At 45.2% G+C, this 21,388-nt stretch overlaps 1 protein-coding gene across 4 annotated transcripts in view; it reads left to right on the forward strand.

The window, feature by feature from the left end:
- The window catches only part of TSR3 (TSR3 ribosome maturation factor), a 149,710-nt gene that overhangs the window by 83,956 nt on the left and 44,366 nt on the right, over nucleotides 1-21,388 (forward strand). The window lies entirely within an intron of this gene.

Genomic DNA, 21,388 nt, shown 5'->3' on the forward strand with positions numbered 1-21,388 from the left:
ACGGGGGATGCCTACTTCCACAAGAGAGTGGATGTCTCTCTCCCATCACTGTCCTGACTGGATTCGGCACATCACACTCTGCTCACAGAGATCCACTTGCCAGGATGCCCACCGGACCTTGCTCCATCCAGATTTTCTATTTCCCCTCACAGAGCACACTGGTCTTGGCAGGGAGGCAGAAGGCTGGTGCTCCAGCAACGGAGTAGCCAGAAAATTACAATTCCCCCCACTTCGAACCAAAGCTTTTATGACACCAACCAAATAAAGCAAGTCATCACAACCCTTTCCCAGATGAGCTCTTTTGTCTCATCCATCCAACCATCTATCCATTCATCCTTCCATCCTCCTGCTGATATCCATAATTTCAACCTTTACATTCTTTCATCCATTCATTCTTCCATCTATCATTCAGTCTTTCACTATTCCGTCCAGCCATATTCAAACCTATGCATGTGTCTCCAAACATATCCATCCATCTATCCACCCGGCGATCTCTACATCCACCCTTTCTCTAATTCAGCCATACTTTATCATTCAACCATCCATCCACCGTTTCACTCTATCCGTCCATCCTCCCTTTTTACTCCTTCATCCATCCATCCTTTCACTCTTTCATCCACCTATCCTTTCACTCAGCCATCCAATCAATCATCCTTTCACTCATCCTTCCTCCTAAACACTCATCCATCCATTTGCTTTTTCACTCACACATCCACCCCTCACTCATCCATCCATGCTTTCACTCATCCGTCCATCCACCCTCCCTTTCACTCATCCATCCATTTTTCACTCGTCCATCCATCTACCCTTTCATTCTTCCACCCTCCCTTTCACTCATCCATTCTTTCACTCATCCACCGTTTCATCCATCCACCCTCCAATTTACTCACTCATCTATTCTTTCAATCATCCATTCTTTCACTCATCTCTTCTTTCATCCATCAGTCCTTTCACTCATTCATCCATCCTTTCACTCCATCCATCGATCCACCTTTCACTCCATCCATCTGTCCATCCTCCCTTTCACTCATCTCATCCATCAATCCAACCACCCTCCCTTTCACTGATCCACCCATTCTTTCACTCATCCATTCTTTCATCCATCAATCCACTCATCCATCCATTCTTTCACTCATCCATCTATCCATCCATACTTTCATTAACTATTCGATCTACCCTTTTACTGACATTCATCCATTTATCATTTCACTCACTAACTTCCCTTTGTCTGCCAAGTTGCAGACAGAAGAGGCACATCAAGAACTCCACCCCGCTGCATCATCTAAAATTGGGGGGATCACAGCGTCCCAGCATCCATCTATCCATCAATTCATCTATATCCTTTTTTCATCCATCTAGCTACCATTTCACTCCACTCATCCAGCCACCCTTTCACTAATTTATCCATCCTTTCTAATCATCCACCATCCCTTTCACTCATCTATCCATTCAACCTTTCATCCATCCACCCACCCTCTTTTATTCATCCATCCATTTTTTTTACTTATCCATCTATCCACACGTGTATCCATTCATCCACCCTCACTTTCGCTTATCCAATTTATTCTTTCACTCATCCATCTCTTCACTCATTCATCCACCCACCCTTTCACTCACGCCTATCCATCAGTTCTTTCACTCACTAAACCAACCAACCACCCTCCTTTAACAATATATAAGTGCCTTTGTCTACCGAACTGAAAATAGAGAGGCCCATCAAGAACTCCACACCGCTTAAGCTGCAAAAGTGGTGAGTTCACAACGCCCCTGTGCTCAAGGAACTGGGCAAGTGTTCTTGGCTCCTGGGTGATGGCCCCTTTCCCAGATGGGAGATTGGCAGTCCTTGGTCCCAAGTTCCTGTTCCAGCAGCAAGAAGTCTTGGTGATCTTAACTCTCCTGATGATGTGCTGCTGTTCAACAAAGTTTGGGGCACACACTCCCATCTTTATAGTCCAAAACCAAAAACATGATTTAGTGTCTGGCCTTTGAAATTCGTGTTGGGGTGTCCGCTCCTTAAAGTACTGTGTCCTCTACAGGCCATTTGTCAAAGGGACAGTATGCCACAATTCTGGGTGGCACACAACACAGCCCACCGGAACATCCGGGCATTACACCTGACTATCTGCCTCTACTAAATGTTCAAAGGACTACGCCTTCCTCTATATCAAATTCCATGGTAGTGCTAAACTTGTCAGTCCCACTCTCTGACAATGAGCCCAGGCACCACTGACCAGTGACTTTTTCTAGAATCAAAGATCCCTTTTATGTGCACAGAATATGCTCCCCGCCTCTTCCTTCAATGTGTGTGTCCCACCCCATCCCTCAACAATGTCAGCAGTGCACATCTCCTGTCTAGGGGTTGCAGACCTCACTTCTCCATCCTCAAGACCTGGGCTTCCAATATAAAACCTACTGACCTCCATGTTACCTACCGTCCACAAGGCATACTGACGCAACCCAGCAGGTACACACAAGTATCATGTGTAGTACGGCGCAACACACACTCCATGCAGGCCAAGGGTGAGTTCCGTACAGAGGCACAGAACTTTACGTGAGTTGACCAATGGGCTCCACTCAACTTACACGGGTAGAAAGGCATGTTGACATTACTGATTCTGTTGAACACAAAAAGGGTATGCTGCCACCACTGTGCTCATGTCACTTAACACCAGGTAAGGACAGTAGCCCACTAGCTTCACGACGTTGTAAACAGACTGCGTTACTGTAAGAAAGGCCTATGTCATGGTGCACACACATGATCCGTTTTCACCAATGACCAGAAATCAGTACCAGGGATCCAGTTATCTTTGCTGCTGGGGCACTCAGGGCAGGGGTGCCTGTCCATCACCATGCTAGGGACTTTTCCATCCCAACATAAATATACCTTCAGTAGGTTATTGGCATGTTCTCTCTGGCATCATGAGCCAGTGTCGATCCTTTTTTTAAAAAAAATTTTAAAAACATTTCTATTGATGCATGTTGTCAGGAAGTATAAAGCATAAGAATGATCAGTCATATTGTTTTACAATTATCTAAACCAAGAGCAAATAGCAGTACTTGAGTAGGTTCAGGAACAAGTTGATGGCAAGATGTGTTACTTTTGTAGTGAACTATTAACCCCTTACAAAACAAAAACTTCCCAACCCTGCTACCACTGCTGTTTCTAACTGTAAATGAAGTCAAAGGTTAACGTCCCTGTGGTGGTAAGGAGAGAACAGAGAGACAAAGTAATCTTTACAACATAGTAAAAGTTGTGCGCTCTCGGTCCTCTGTTTGGTGCATGCGCCTATATGTGAAAATAGCTCAGTTTGTGCAGTGAGAGGAGCAGAAATCATGTCAGGCGGCATATGAGGGTAGAGTATCATCCTCAGTGCAGTGTTTAAAGGCCTCCACCAGGGTATCCCATGTTTGTGGAATGGAAAATTTCCTAAGCTCAGCGCGTTCCTCCTTATGGAGAAGGGAGCACTGTGATCAAAACCAGGAGAGCGTTACCGTAGTCCAACTTGTAAAGGTTGGGGTGGCAAGGAGCCTCCCAGCGCAGCGTTGTATTGCATTTCGCTATAAGGAGAGCTAAATAAAGTTTCTGGTGGAGAACTTACCTGGCTTAGGTTGGGTACACAAACCTAGGCTGAGTGATTCAGGAGCATTCACTAGCCTTTGTGCGGTTGGTGTTCAGAATGTGAGAACTTTCCGCCAATACGAGGGGAGAGTTGGGCAAGGGTAGAGCATATGCAGTAATTCAGCTTCTATCTCGAAGCACTGGGGCACGTGGCTGGGAATATTCTATTGATTTGGGCCGGTGTGACTTGTGTGGCTCAGGATATGAAATTGGATATATTGATATGGGAGCCACAGGACATTTTGTTGGGCTGTTTCAGGATTTTAGCCCGGTCCGGATCATTTAAAACTTGACCCATTTCAGTCTCCCAATGAGCACGAAATGAAGGCAGAGAATGGTCGAAGTATTGTAGAAAAGCTTGGTAGAGCATTTGAATCTGTTTACCAACAGTACCTACAGTTTAAAGTGCCTGATAAACTTTGTGCTGAGCTTGTGCTAAATTTCAGACCCGGAAGATGGTGGACAGTGAGTGTTTAAGGTGTTTATATGTTAGGAATTGACCCAGGTGTAAATTCTAGTCTGTCATTTTATTTGGAAAGTCCAGCAACTCACTGACTAACAAATCACCCAGTGTCGTTAAGCCAACTGCATGTCTCTAACAGAGTTGTCCTGGGTGAGCCAATCAGTGTTGGTGGGAATAGGGAGGTATGTGATTGTTTAAAAAAGGAACGGGAGATGAGCACAAGTAAATTTGCGAAATAATATAATGAACGGGGCAATACCACCATCTTTACCAGTTCTATCCATCCCACAACTGATAAGGGAAGCCATGACCAGAAGGCAGTTGGGCCCGCAGAGATCTAGTCTGTCGAAGTTGACATCGATTAAGTCAATGGCAGAATTATTCATTTTAATCCCGAAGTACTGAAACATGGTGGGTGCCGGAGAAAATCGGTGGTCCTTTCGCAGAGAAAGGAGGAATTTGTAGGAGGCGTGAAGAGGGAAAATGTGTGATTTTGCCCAATTTACTTTCAGCCCAGAGATCACTGTGAAATTAAAAAGACGCGCAAGAGGTGTCAGCTCAACATTTGCAATTCAGACGTATAACAGGATATCGTCTGCATGGAGACACCACGTGAATTGAACCACTAACCAGTGTACGCCGAGGAGCTTAAGACAAGTTGCCAGTGGCTTCACTACCATGGCAAATAGCAGCAGAGAAAGAGGACATCCCTGACTGGTGCCTCAGACCACGGTTGAAGAGGTTGAGATGCATTTTCCTGTTTTGCCCGAGCAGAAGGACAGGAGTACAGTTTCTGGATTCAATTATGCTAATGTGGGTCTAATTCAAACAGCCGTAGCACTATGTGCATGTAGTCTCAACAGAGGGAATCAAAAACCTTCTCTAGGTGTTGTGCAATATATGCAACTGATGGGTAGTAATTAACTGATTCTTCATTAACGTGCTACAATCTACGAAGATTAAGGGAGGTATTGTGTCCCAAGATAAAACCTGCCTGATCCTCATGGATTAGATCAGGCAATAAGCTAAAATCTTGGCAAGAATTGTATAGTCCCTGTTCAGAATTGACAGAGGGGAATAAGAGGCCAAATCAGAAGGGTCTTTATGTGGTTTCATCAATGTGGATTTGAGAGCTTCAGTACGGGTAGGCAGGAGGGTGCCTGCAGTGAATATCACTTTGTAGAGGGCTTCCATCCTAGGCACCGAGGGACTGTTAAAACAAGCATTTACAATGCAATGGTCTCGGCATTATTAAAGGTAGAGCTATTGGCATTGCTCATGACATTTTTCTTCATTTTTTTTTTAAAAACATAAATAAATGGTATTGTCATTTACAATGGCAATAGGTGAGCATTAGAGAGTAGTAGAGTATTCACAGAGCCACCCACACACAGAGCTCCACCCACACACAGAGCTCCACCCACACACAGCTCCACCCACACACACAGCTCCACCCACACACACACACACACACACACAGCCACCCACACACACACACACAGAGCCACCCACACACACACAGAGCCACCCACACACACACACAGCCACCCCCACACACACACAGAGCCACCCCCACACACACACAGAGCCACCCCCACACACAGAGAGCCACCCACACACACACAGAGATCCACCCACACACACACACAGAGCCACCCACACACACACAGTGAGCCACCCACACAGTGAGCCACCCACACACAGAGAGCCACACACACACACACACACACAGCCACCCACACACACACACACACAGAGAGCCACCCACACACACACAGAGAGCCACCCACACACACAGATGCAGATGCAGTGACGAATCTGAAACCGGGTTAATGGTCGTTAACACTATGTTTATTAGTTGGGAGTTTTCATTCGAACAATGTGACTCTAAAGCACAGACCGGCAGAAAGGAACAGAAGATGCTTATTTAGTACTGGCAGCTTAATTATGGAAGGAATTCGCCGATGCAGAAAAAGGACAGTTTGTTCAAACTAACAAAATAATCAAAAACAAATACTGCTCACTGCAGAAAACCAAAATAAAGTTACAAATTAACAGTCGGCATAAATATGGGCAAAACAGTCCAACAGGAAGTACAGTCTGTTAAGTCGAAATAAACTCTGCAAGAATAAGAGGGACAAACACAGTGCAGTCTGTAGTATTTCGTAATGGTGGGAGTGATGAGGCAGAATGAGTTACACGTCTGCTGTTAAAGAACACGCTTATAGAGACCTTCCCTTGGTTTTAGCACCGCTCTTCAGCAGTACTGCAACCTACACCAAAGGTGCCAAACTGACATTTGCCAGAAGGCGGTAAAGCCCCATTTGTCCGAGAGAGACGTGCATTCAGGAGAAAGCAAAGTAGTCTGTTTCCTCTACAAACCGATCACCCACCCAGATTTGGGGAAGCCAATTAGGCACTCCGGGATCAGTAAGCAGCCTCGGGTGACAGCCATAAAACAGAAGTCACATTCATGTGACACAAAGATGGACCTGAAATATTCTGAATCCACCCAAGACTAATTAAATAAGATTAAGAAAGCATGGGTTTGTCCCATCAGTGGCCACATCTCCACCTCATTTAGCTTTTGAAAGGGCAATGCATTTTGAAGAAATACAATCGCAGAGTGAAGTACAACAGACGAGTCAAGAAGATCCCTGTGTTGACAGAAGTGCAATCAGAAAAGAACAGTGGCCACCAGTAGCTCATACTGGGGAGCCAAGCTTAGGCACAGAATACGCTGGACAGGGAAGCAGGGTTAGAAGAAAAATGGTGTGGTAAGTTGCTGGTAAGAGTGGGGTGTGGAAGGTGTAGTGTGCCTGCCTCTCTACAGAATATAGGCCTGTCACACGCCATGGCACTTGCCCAGCAAATTATGGCCTGTGTTAGACTACTAAAATGCAGCACCCGACAAGGTGCCAAAATGTATGCAGTAATGAAACGCTAGACTCTTGACCAATCTAAGACAGGGGCACCCACTTGGGTACATTCAGGTCTCTTGGATCAATGAGGGGTATTAGATGTATGCCTTTATCGCCTATGATTTCAGAATCATGGATCACTATTCCAAGCTTCCCAAATACATACAGAAAACTTGATTTAGTAGAGTACAACAGAGGATTAAAATCACACGCTTCTCTTTAAAACTTTAAAAAGCCTACAAGAAACATAAAATAAAATCAAGCCTACCCAGCGGTCCTAAACCAGTCTTCATCATGCACCATGCTCCCTTATGCTCCTTAAAAACAGCAACTGGATGTTACATTTTAATAAGCTTCAATGTATGCCCATGAGGGGTGCCCTAGTTCTATGTGTGTATAAACCGTAATCTCTGAACTAAGCCTAGATCCCACCATACACCAATATTTTTTTACATCACTGATCACCGCTCACATCAGATGGTTAGTTTGCTTTATCTTGTTATCACTCACCAGGATATCAGAGTGTTTAAAGTTTCCCTTAAGACCACATACCTTCATATTTGTGCAAATAACTAATCTAGTCTTATGACTGGAATGCCTATTACAAATCCTTTACTCTGCCTCTGGGCTCGTTGTAAACTGAATGACATTCACCCAGTACTCATATACATCAGGTTCAGTCAATTTCCCAATACCCAAGCAGCAATCCAAACTTAAACCGATCGCCATTAACTACAAACACTTAATTTAAATATTGGCCTATCCATTTAAGCCATTTCCCAGTCCGAGATTCAATCCAAACCCGTATATACAAGGACAAAATCAAGCTCAGTGACTTGATTGTGTCCTGTTATTCAGATCTGCCAACTAAGCAAACAAAGTCGAAGACTATAGACACACACTCAGTAAACTACTTCAAGGCTAGAAGCAGAACCACTGCCAGCACCTTGCACAAACAGCTCTAATCCTGCACACCGATATGAGAACAACGTAAAGCCACATAGGTAATATCTCCAGAGCAGCAATCTCATCAGGTTCGAAGTTAATGTTCTAATACAAATCTCCAAATACTTGGTGGGATTGTGAGCACGAGGCAGCAGGTTTGCTACAGTAGACACGTTCGTGTAGGTGCCAGAAACACATGATTGATTATGTAAATATGGTGCTGCACGGGGTGCATTCTGCAACGACCTTGCGAGATTACAATCCAACACAGACCAGCAGTCCAGCAAGGCTTGACGTCACTGGAGTCCGTGCTGGAATTTACCTTGCTCGTGTTGTCAGACCGGTGCAATCGAATTCCAGGAACAGAAGAACATGCTGCTTATCACCGCCCTTGTTAAAGTGTTTAAGTACAACAAGACAGCTGGCCTGAATTTTAACCCATACGCCAACGTCTAAAAAAAAAAAATCCAGAGCTCAGCGCTCAAAAGATTCCAAAACACCTTTACAAAAGGTTGCAGTGTTTTCTTTTTAATTCTGCTCAGTATATCCGTGTGCAGCTCAAGCGAACATTCACTACTATATATCACTCCAAAACGCACCCCCCCCCCCACCCTGAGTGTCTGAAACGTCTCAATAAAATGGAAGGACAAAGTCGCTTTCAATCCAAGTAAACAAACCTCTAAAGCTGAAAGTCAGGATAAGCTACTGCATACCAGGGCAACTGCTGGCAAAGGAAGGAGTAACCTCTAACTTCAAGACATCTTGGGGTGTCCCGTTTCTAGTTAAATTAAATAAATAAATAAAATAAATTCACCGGGGGCAGCCGGTAAATTAAATAAATAAATAAAATCGGCAAACCGAGTACGCTGGAGAAACGGCTACCCCCGGTGAATTAAATACATACACAAAACTGGCAGTGCGCGCAGGGCCAGGTTATCGAAGCGGAGAGAGGCGAAGGAGCCCCCTGCCTCTGCCGCTCGCTGCATGACTGCCCCCAGCGAGGCCCTCTCACGGACACCTGCGGAAAGCCCACTGCTGGAGAGCCGGCCGGCTCCCGGTGAATTAAATAAATAAAGGAAAGCTAGAACAACGGCACGGAGCACTAAAAACGGCACAAACTGGGACAGAGGCAGAGGCTCGAGGCTCACCTTCACTGCAGGGCAAAGAAAAATGGCGGCCGCAGGCTTGCAAATTTTTCAGAATGGGGGCGTGGTTTTGCTGTTTTGAGTGACGCATGACGTCACTGTCTAAAGAACAGCAAAACTTACGCCCCCAAATCCGAAAAAGACGGGGCTAAATCAGAGTGACGCATCTACCCTCCAATGGCTGGGCTCCTTTTAGGAAGCCAGCCAATGGAGGAGAGACAGTGCAGGGAGGCGGGTTCTATAGCCCTACTAAGTAGCATTAAATCTCCGGACCGGAAGCTGCGCTTTGCGCAGCTTATAGGTCCCTCGACCTAAAAAGGTATAAATTCAGCCAGTAGGCCGTTGGTACCAGGAATGCTTCCTCGTGGAAGATCCTTTAGTTAAAGACTTGAGATCTCTTTCTGAATTAATAGGGGCATCTAACAAGCATTGAGTCTCTGTTGAAAAACGACTGAGGTGGATCGGAGCTACATACTCATCTAAAAGTACAGCCGTTGGCGCACCTTATAATGAGCTAGAGTAATCATAGAAGGCGCTGTTAACGGACGCTTGCATGAAAACTGGCCCCCGATATTTGGCGAATATAGAATGGGGTGGTCCCTGCAGGGCAGGTTTAACTAATTGCACCAATAGCCAACTAGGTTTGTCCCCTTAATTGTGAATTTAAGCTCGGTATGCAGAAAAGACATGACCTCAGAGTTTCCAGGCAATCATGGATTGTCTGTGTATAATCATCAGTTCTATCAGGAGTGGATAAAACCGTGAATTCCAGCTCCAGTAGAGACGCCTCCATAGCTGCTACTTCCCTGGCAAGGGTCCACCTAATGCCCACTGTGGTTTTTATGCCGAAATCTTCTCATGACTACTTTAGAGGTTTCCCACTCTTTCATGGGGGATGAGGCGGTCCCTTCATTTTCTTGGGGAAGAAAGTGGTGATATGGTCAGTCATCGTGTGATGGAAGAATACAGCCTCCAACATAGGAGTCAACAATCGCCAAGTGGGGATTGGAGCAAGCAAACTGCCCAGGGTAATCTCTCATTTTAAGGGGTTATATTCAGACAGGGTTGTGGAATAATAGGACACTGAGGTTGCCTGGGTGTTCAACAATTGTGAACAGACCAAGCAATCAAGGCAGCCTGTGTATGGGGGAGTAGAAATAAAATTTGCAATGGTTTGGATAACGGATATGAAGTGTCACCTAGGTCCAATTGCACTAGCCTCTGCCGAAGGTGCATCTGGGTAAGCAGTGCAGGGTAGTATAGTAGTAGAAGAGTGAATCTGTGGAGATCTGTGCCTAGGAGACTATTAAAGTCACCACCCAAGGAGCAACTGGCCAATCTGCAGGTAATGTAGAGAGCTGGGCCCAAAAATCAGTGTGTGGAGCATAGATCACCCCTAGGTATAGGGGTTGTTAATCTAGTCGGCCCCTCAACAAAACTAAATGGCCTTCAGCATCTGCAATCACCTCATCCATCTGGTAAGGAAGTCCGTCCTAATCCAAAGTACAATGCGTCGGGTGTAGGCGAAAAAGCCTGCACCATAAGTATGGTCCACCTTCTCAATTGTAATCAAGAGATGTTTTTGGTGGCCAGGTGTGTCTCTTGCAAAAAGCCAAATTGAAGTTGCCAACGGACCAGTGTTGCATCAATCTGATAAGGCATGTTTACTGACGGACGCGGTCGTGTTGTCTCCTAAAGCTGATCAAGGCCTCAGGGAACCCGCTTTCAAGTATTTTCCCAAATATCGATCCAGATATCCCGATCATTGCATCTTTGGCAGACCCACTCATTGGGCTCCATGACTACCGGTACGGTTAGCTATTCACATGGCCACCTCAGGCTTCCCCAACACATTCCCAGTCCTGAAGAAGACCCACTGACATGTTTTCCTGTAACACTATTTGCCAAAGCGTCGAAATGTCGACGTATTAAAGCAAGACATCTCATACTAACATTTCACATAGTGATGCACAACGATAAGGCTATATGTGATAAATAATGAGCCAAGTCACTACAGATGTTTAATGAAAATTCCTTTCTTTCCCACCCCTCTATGTACTGTAAATTTTGAATGTTGTTTCTTGTATACTACATGTCATATCTTTATGTATGTAAATGTTTTTGTATGGTTTTCTGCTTGTATACATTTGTATGTATAATGTGAGATACTATATATGATGACTAATATAACGGTCACTTTCTGGAGTTTATTTTTTGTCAGTCTCGGTTTGTTTGTTTATCTGTATGGAATGTACCACTGATTGGTTCTTTTCTACTGATCAGGACAAATATAGGTAGTAAAAAGAAATTCAGTTTACTCGACAGAACCAACAACTATTATATTCTGTGGTATATATGGGTAATCACACATGTGTCCCTATCTGTTTGCAATATTAGGGTCAGCGTAGCTTAGCTGAGCTCCAAGGTTCCTCTTCTTTTATACCTGAAATCTTCTCCGCCACCTGCTGGATGGCCTAGGAGTGCCAAAACTGTCACTTCCCAAATAAAAATTGAGCCTTCTCCTGGTCCCAAGTTATTGCCGGTATATTATCCTACAGATACCCAGCCTTCTAACATCATTCCCTATTTCAGCACCCTTACACAGTTCTTTATAGGACTATGTGTTTGAATTCGGGGAGTTCCCATATAGGTATTTCCTGGGAGTCGGGTAAGCTAACTCCCACTGACCCAGTCCAAACCCTAGGCATGGAGTGCCATTATTATTAGTTGTTCACCTCTTCTCTGGGGTGTCTTCCACCTGTTTATTTTCATTGTCCGTTCACTCCCTCCATTAGGGCTCTGAATGTGCCTCCTCCTGTAGTATAGTACCCAGCCATGAATTGCAGTTGCGATGCCTGATGGCATGCCTAAAGGTCCGGGACTCGAAACCCGGCTTGCTCGTATCTACATGGCAATGTTTCCACCTTAACTCTACTTCTTTTCTCCCCCCTCATACGACCTTGATCGCTGCAGATATGAGTTTTTAAGCATCTCACTTGGGATGCAGCACATGCTGCAGTGGAATAAGTCTTCTATCTGGGACCCCACCACTGGAACGAGCTCCCCCTGTACCTGAGACAGCGTCCTGAACACTTACACTTTAGGAAGCTGCTCAAGACCACCCTTTTCTGTTTCTGATCTAGCCGCAAGATCGCCACACCTATGTTGCCCGTCCGAAGCGTAGTGATACTCCTTCGGGAGTCGATTATGGCGCTTTATAAATAAATAAATAAGCAAGCTCCTAGGGAGCACCACCATTTTAACTATAGCTGTTCGAGGCATGTGGGCTGCTGAATTCATATCTGTGCATAGATCGCCACCTAGTGTTGGGTCTGGATGATTGCACATTGTTGCCCTGGAAGAGTCTTCGAAGTATCACGAGATAGGTGGCTCCTCCTCTGGTCTACAGTGCGCATGGGGATCCTCTCCATCCTCAGATTGTTTTTTTCCGCCATTGGGTTCGGATGTAGTTCGGAAATATATATTTGTAACTTTAGAAAGGCCAAAAGGCCTTCGAAGTGTCGGTATTGTATCTTCGATCGGTACCTCCAACTTTTTCCTGTTCTTTCTACTCAGGACGTCGATTCGGGCGGCGTGGCCTTCTCAAAACCAGGGCCAATCGTCGATGGAACGAAGTCCTTTCAAGCGATGCCTCAACTGTAACTCTAAATACCCGCACATCGATAAACACCCAGTCTGTAATAAGTGTTTATCTCCGGAACACAACGAAGCCGACTGCTTAGCCTGTACTCTATTTAGGTCAAAAAAGACTCTTCGGGTTCGACGTGCGGCGCGACAGACGATGCAGAAGTTAGCACCCGAGCCAGAGAACATCTTTGAAGACGACAAAGAGGTCGTCGAGCCTGAGGACTCAGATCAGCAGTCGGAGCAGGGGTCTGAACACGACTCCAACTACTGCGTCGATGACGAGGAAGACATCATCGAGGTAGGTAGGCATGGGAGCCGTCGAGGACGACTCCGGTGAAGACAATGGGCAGACCGTGCGTACGGAGCCCAATATGTTTGCAGGTTCAGATCCAGAGGCTCAGGTCGAGGCATCGCCGGAAGGCCTTAGCCAAGATCCGCACGATGATTCTATAGCACCGCAGTTAAGCCCGGCTACGAATATATTACAAGAGCCGTCGGTACGACATTTCACAAATACGGTTAAATCGAAACCGAAAGTGATAGCTACCAAATAGAAACCGAAACTCATCGACATCCCATTCTTCGGACCGAAAATGGCGGATCCGTCGAAGCCGACCAAGCAAAAACAGGTCGTCGAACCATCGAGGTCGCTTGCAAAGGTTGTCGAGGCCAGAGCCGCTACTCCCACGTTCGCGGTTAAGCGGAAGGCAGTCGACCCATCGACGCCTGGCAACGCTAAAAAAGGACTTGAACGGATAACGGTTATCGATCCGAAGTTACGCGTCGAACAACCGAAGCAAGTGCAGCCAAAGACACTTAAGCCAAAGTCAAGTCTCGAGTCAAAGGACTCCGTCGAACCAAGGGACCAAAGCATCGCTTCAAAGCAACATGCTAAGTCGACACCGGGCCACAAGATGTTATCGAACAACCAAAAACTTTTGGATCGATAACCACAGCGCCAAAACAGCTCATACAAACTACTAAAACGGTCCAACAACCAAAACCTCTCGGACCAATAAAATTTGGACTCCCTCCGCATATCAAGTCATGGGTGCTTGAAACACATAGCGGATTCCAACCGACCCAGCCAAAAAGGCCAAGATTAGGGAAAAAAAAGCTACAGTAGCAGAGGAACAGGATCCCTCAGCTGAAGAACAGTCTAAACTGTATGTCGACCCCGGAAGGTTACCCTGTTAAAAAAGATCAGGCCTGACACTAACGTTGAGTCCTACAAAATACCTCTAAAGAGGAAAAGAGACACTTCAACATCTCCAGTGCTCTTAGAACCTATCACACCATATATACAGGAAACATATACGTACTCGCCCACACGCACATATGACTATGGGGAGTATGAGGACAATGAACAAACACAATTATCCAACAGAGGATGACCAGGACACACAAACTCAGCCATGGACTGACCCTGCGGATCCTGGAGATTCTCAAACAATTCCTGATAACACTGCATACCCTGTAGAAACATCGCCTACAGAGGACACAGCTGCCTTTAACGCACTGATAATCACCACATGGAGATGCACGCAGATCCCATTGATGAAGTCTTCCTCTTTGACACTGTTAGCACCTCTGAAAAAAACGTCAAAACATTGCCAATGCTGAAAGGGATGCTTAAACATGCAGGGGACATATTCAAAGACACCACCAGGGCACGGGTCATTAACCCTAGGATAGAGAGAAAGTATAGACCAATCCCAGTTGACCCTACATACATTAAGGGACATCTGCCTTTGGACTCTCTAGTTGTCTCCAATGCACGTAAACGTGCTAATTCTCAAACATCTGGCGAAGCTCCACCTCCAGACAAAGAGTCCAAAATCCTGGAGGCATCGGAAAAAAGGGTCGCTGCTCAAGCAGCTAACATCTGGAGAATTGCAAACATGCAAGCCCTGTTAGCTAGGTATGACAGGGCGCTCTACGACACACTGGAACAAATCTTTCAACACCTACCTGAACTTTATAAAGAACAGGCAGAATTCCTGATACAGGAGGGCAAGCTCATATCTAATGCATCCATAAAATGTGCCTTAGATGCAGTAGACACAGCAGCCAGAGCTATCAACACCAGCGTCATGCTTAGACGACATGCCTGGCTACGAATCTCCAAGTTTAAAAATGAAGTTCAAACCACTTTACTTAATCAACCCGTTAATCCTGACTATTTATTTGGTCCTGATGTGGACACCACACTGGACAAAATGAAAAAGGACACAGAGACAGCCAAGTCTATGGGTGACCTGCAGTCACAGCAATATAGAGGCGGTTCCTTTCGTCGCTCCGGTAACAGAGGAATTCTTAGAGGAGCCTCAACACAGCAAACCTCTTATAATAAAAGCAACACGCAAAACACCTACAACAAGAACAGTAGAGGTGGATACCATGACAATAACACCAAGGGTAGAGGACGAGGAAATAACAGCTCCAGGTCCTCCACCAACACCAAACAGTGACTTCTTGTCACTGCCCCCAGACCATGTAACACCGGTCGGGGGGAAGACTACAGCAGTTCCTGCCAGTCTGGGAAACCATAACTACAGGTGGGTGAGGCAAATTATACAGCATGGCTATTGCCTAGAATTAATGTCCACACCGCCCAACATACCCCCAAGACAACGTCCTATGTCCGCAGAACACCTACACTTATTGCAGCAGGAGGTCATCAGCATGCTACAAAAAGGGGCCATAGAACTAGTAGCCTTAGAACACCAAGGTACAGGGGTGTACTCTCTGTATTTTCTAATCCCCAAAACGGGCGGGTCTCTCAGACCAATTTTAGACCTCAGGCCCCTAAACCAATACATCTTATCAGAGCATTTACACATGATCACTCTGCAGCAGGTGTTGCCACTGATGCGTCAAGGAGACTTCCTTGCAACATTGGACCTCAAAGACGCATTTTTTCATATACCTATACACCCGGCACACAGGAAATATCTCAGGTTCACAATTCAGAACCAACACTACCAATTCAAGGTCCTCCCTTTTGGGGTAACAACAGCCCCAAGGGTGTTCACCAAGTGCTTAGCAACAGTAGCTGCACACCTCAGAAGACAGCACATACATGTCTATCCATATCTGGACGACTGGCTCATACAAGCACAGTCTGCCCAGCAGTGTGCCAGCCACATGTCGCGCACAATTCACCTCCTGCACGAACTAGGTTTCTCGCTGAACTACAACAAATCCCATCTCCAGCCTGCCCACGTCTAGGAGCAACAATAGACACTCTGGCAGCAAAAGCACAACCAAATCCTGCCAGAATAAACAGCATCCAAACGCTCATCCAGAAGTTCAGGCCACAACACTCTCTCCCAGCCCGAGTGTTTATGCAACTGATTGGCATGATGGCCTCGTGCATCTTCATAGTCCCTCATGCCAGACTTCACATGCGTCCGCTGCAGGAGTGCCTAGCACGGCAGTGGAACCAGGCTCAGGGCCAATTAAACGACCTAGTGTTGGTGACCAGTCGCGCATACAACTCTCTGCATTGGTGGAAACCACAAAACCTTTGCAAGGGACAACTGTTCCAGGAGCGTGTACCACAAATTGTGCTCACAACTGACGCATCCCTGATAGGGTGGGGAGCACATGTTCTCCATCACACAATACAGGGCCTATGGACCACGCAGCAGTAACAATTGCACATCAACCTGCTAGAACTGATGGCAATTTTCATGGCAATGAAAGCTTTCAAAGTACATCTCTGCAACAAGACCGTGTTGATCCGGACGGACAACATGACTGCGATGTACTACCTACAGAAACAGGGAGGAACACACTCTCCACAGCTGTCGCATCTGGCACAAAGAGTGTGGAAGTGGGCCATCCAGAGAAACATTTTTCTCCTGGCGGAACACCTCCCAGGCAAAGACAATCAGATAGCGGATCTGCTCAGCAGACACAGCCAGCAAGTGCATGAGTGGGAGATTCACCCCTCAGTGCTTCAACCATACTTCCAACGGTGGGGACAGCCGGAAATAGACCTGTTCGCCACAAAGGAAAACGCAAAATGCCGGTCCTTCGCCGCAAGGTTCCCACACCCGCAGTCTCAGCTGAATGCGATAGGGATGAACTGGTCAGGCAAATTTGCATACGCTTTTCCACCAGCACCGCTGATACCGCTGGTGGCACGCAAACTGCGCCAGCATTCCATGACGCTAATCCTAGTTGCTCCTACATGGGCGAGGCAACCGTGGTACACCACGTTCCTAGAACTTTCCGTGGTGCCTCATCAAAGGCTACACCTAACACCCAGCCTCTTAACGCAGAGCCATGGAGACATTCAGCACCCAGATCCAAAACAGCTCAACCTTGCAATCTGGCTCCTGAGGTCTTAGAGTTCGGCTACCTCAACTTACCTCCTGACTGCATGAACATTATCAAGGAGGCAAGAAAGCCTACGACAAGAGCTTGCTATGCATCAAAGTGGAAGCGTTTTGTCATTTATTGTAACAATAACGACATAAACCCACTGGACGCGTCCATTCAAAATATCATATGCTATCTTTTGCACTTACACCGCTGCAATTTAGCCTATACGTCCATACGGATACACTTAGCAGCCATAGCTGCTTATCTTCAAAACAAACAGCATCTTTCGCTGTTCAGAGTGCCTGCAATTAAGGCATTCATGGAGGGCCTCAAACGAGTGATTCCACCAAGACACCCACCTTCCCCTGTCTGGAACCTAAACTTCGCTTTAACCAGACTAATGGGACCTCCTTTTGAGCCATTACACTCCTGTGAGATACAATTTTTAACATGGAAGGTGGCTTTTCTCGTAGCCATTACTTCGCTTCGAAGAGTTAGCGAGCTGCAAGCCCTAACTATTCAAGAGCCATTCATTCAAATTCACGCAAATGGGGTCGTGCTTTGGACAAACCCTAAATTCATGCCCAAAGTAGTATCACAATTCCACATAAATCAAACTATAGAACTGCCAGTGTTCTTCCCAAATCCACAGTCAGTACCTGAAAGAGCCCTGCACACACTGGATGTTAAAAGAGCTCTGCTGTATTACATAGATCGAACAAAGGATTTCAGGAAGACAAAACAGTTGTTTGTTGCCTTTTCACCACAGCACAAAGGTAACCCTATTTCAACGACTGGCTTAGCTAGATGGATAGTTAAATGCATCCAAATATGTTACATTAAAGCTAAACGTACTTTAACAGTGCCCCCAAGAGCGCATTCCACACGCAAAATAGGGGCATCTATGGCTTTCCTAGGGAACATCCCTCTACAGGAAATATGTAGAGCAGCCACATGGACAACCATACATACATTTACCAAACACTACTGCGTAGATGTACACTCCAAGCAGCTGTAGGACAGGCTGATCTCAAAACTCTTTTTCAGACTGCTGCAGCTGGCACAGGCAGCCACCGCTAGGGGAGAGACTGCTATACATTCTATGCACAGATATGAATTCAGCAGCCCACATGCCTCGAACGGAATATGCTACTTACCAGTAAGCATCTGTTCTTGGCATGTAGGGCTGCTGACATTCATATCGAGGTTAATAATATTATCGCTAAAGGTGTACCTTTTTCGTTATGTGCACTCTTTATAAAATAATATAAATAAATAAATTTTTGCACTAGAGGGTACTCTGACATAAAGCATAAAAAAGTGAATCATAGTTAAATGGGTATGTTTGTAACTGCTGGAAATAGCTTGCTTAAAGAAAGACTAGTGGAACTCCTGTTGAGTCTTGTTTTAAGAGAAGGGATCTCATTGAAGCATTTGTTTATTGTGGTGCACGTAGTTCTTCTGGAGAAAAGCACAGTTAATGAATTCAGTGAAAATTCGCAGGATTAGAAACTAGCTTTAAAAGTAACTTTTCTTATCCGTTTCGTGCCTTGAGCAGCCATGCATACAGTGTCCTTGAAGCATTATTAAAACACTATGCTACTGCTTGTTAAGTGTGAAATATAAATGTCTATGCAAAGTGAAATTTAAAGAAACTTATTTGAAAGCAAAACATTAAATTCCTATTATGCTGAACTGGCTTCATTCAACCAGAATCTATATATGTTAAATGTTTAAATAAGATTGTTCCCACTTTTCCCGGTTGATGACTTTCTAACTACATCCCTGTAGGTGAACGTTCATTTAAGACATGGTGCCAGGGGCGTAGGAGATACTAAAATTCTGGGGGGGAACAACCTTGTGGACTTTCCAGTGACCCTATACAAATCACCTCCTGTTAAACAAATACAATCGCATACTTTCGAAGTGAAATATTGAGAAAAGCAGGCATGTTGTCACAGTTTTCATGTATGCTTTATTTTTATTTTCATTCACATAGTAATCAGACCAAATGTTAAAAAAACATGTATATGAATCTTGCATCTTGATGCACCAAGCAAACATAGGTCGCTGACTTAGGGTGGGGGAGTCGTGTTTGCAAGTGCATTATGATTTGAAAAGTACCTGCTGCTGCATTCCTGGTCTCCAGCAAATTTCAGGCAACAATAAAAATGTGAAGATAACTTTGGAGATTAATGTTCTTTATTGAGAGAGATCGGAGGTTTGTCTGGTGGAAGTTTTGACTCTTGGTAAGGTAGGTTAATATGCAGTGGGTTAATATGCCTGCTGCAAAGAATGTGTACCACACAGATCACAAAATGCAGATCATGTAAATTGGGCAGTGAGTTACTGCTTTTGTCTGAGAGATTCTTTTGGTATTTGCAGTTTATATAAGTTAAAATCCTAACATTGAACAGTGAACTATTAACAGTCATCAAAGAGCTGCATGAAAACTTTTAGGTATAGATTAGAACATTATGATTTTTCCCCAGTCTTTCTTTATCCTAATGTTGGAAAATGGGTTCATTAGGATAGAAATCAATTCTGATTATTAAAGAAAACCCCCCAACCATGGTGTTATGTTTTAAATTCTAAGTTTGTGCTTCTTTAGTGTTGCAAAGCCATCCTGTGCCCTGGGCACTCAAACGTTTAGCTGACTGGTACTGGTGGTACCTGACTCTCACCGACCCTGGCCTCTGCCTGAACAGGCACAGGGCCAGTGCTATTCTGAAAGAGACACTTAAAGATATGGTGAAAACCCCTACATACACTAGGGTGCACTATGGGTTAGGGTACCCCTATGATTGGCATGACCTCTCCTATAAGGCCTTAGTTCATAATAGGGCAGGGAGATTAGAACTACCTTTAAGTCCCTAGAATATAATAGGGCATGGCAGTTTAGAGGCCAGCAGCCCTCTCTGCGTTTGCATGTGCGCACTGCTGAAGCCTGAGGTCAGTTTAAAAGTAGCCCTGTGTCGTAGGACTTCTTTTAAAATGCAAATTGTGCCCAAACTCGACTTTTGAGTTTGGGGAACTTATAAATTGGCCAACTACAATGCTGGGGCAAAATTAAGTTAAGTGTAAAAATGTTTACCACTCAACTATGGCAGTATCATATTTACCACATAATACATCATCTGCTGCATAATCTAACGATTTGACCCAAAACAATTTTGTAGCTCAAACGGATCAAAAATTACTAAAAGAAATGTGACTTATGTTGCTGTGAAGTGTAGGGCCCTTTGCAAAGGTTGACTGGTCACCTTTCCCTCTGCTGCATTTGTATGTTACACAGGTATTAATTAGGCAAAAGCTTTGCAGAGGCTGTTGGTATGTATACATATGTTAAAATAATAAAGTATCATAAAATGCACCGCATTATGCTGCAGCCTTTTTATTGTTTCATCATTTAGTCAACACTGCAACATAATTTTGGCCTCCATTGCCAAATAACTCCAGTGGCCTGAAAGAAGGCTGCACATGTTAAAAGTGTTTGTGCATGAATCAGAGACCTTGAAGTTTGCAAACGTAGGGGCTGATTACGAAGGCAGGCGGACTTCAGTCCGTCCGCCATCGAATCGGGGAATGGGACCGCTGGCCTTCAAGATGGCGGCCCCACGATAGACATTACAATGCCACCGCCACTATGGCGTTCGCAATGCCTATCTTTTACATTGCAGCAGGTGCTGATGGCTGCATCATCTGCCACAATGTAAAAACGGACATGTTACATATATCACTGCACTACGTGGCAGGCACAATGTGGTGCCTGTCACATGGTGCAGTGATATGTAGGGGGGCTTCTTAGATGCTCCCAGGTCCCATGTCTGGGGGGGGGGGGAAAGGGGCCCGCTATGGCAAACTCTGTAAAGTGGTTCTAATGTGTGTGGGTGTAAAAAACAATCTGGCCTGTCTGCTGACCACTCTGTATTGCTTAATTTAGGTATTTCATTTATTTTTTCTCTCCGTCCCAAGGTTTTTCTTTGGAATTATAAAACGGTCAGTAAATTAGGAAATATCCAGCCAAAGTGTCCGCCTATTTTGGGTCCATTTCACAGAGAAACAAATAAAGAAAAGGAGATGCAAGAGAGAGTACATAAGAGCTCTTGAAATCAGAACTTAAGGAGGAGCGAGACAGAGACAGAAATGGGTAGGAAGGAAAAGACAGTTATTTCCCCTTCTCTGCCCTTCCTAGAACGCTGAGACTTCCTGCAGCATAAAAAAGGGCAGAGGGCGAGTGGCCTCTTTGACTCCAGGCAGGTCAAGTGCAGGGCCATTAGGTAGCACTTTCGCGTGCTAATGGTCTTGCGAATAA

Source organism: Lissotriton helveticus, chromosome 10 (genome assembly GCF_964261635.1).
Source record: "Lissotriton helveticus chromosome 10, aLisHel1.1, whole genome shotgun sequence".
Taxonomy (NCBI): Eukaryota; Metazoa; Chordata; class Amphibia; order Caudata; family Salamandridae; genus Lissotriton; species Lissotriton helveticus.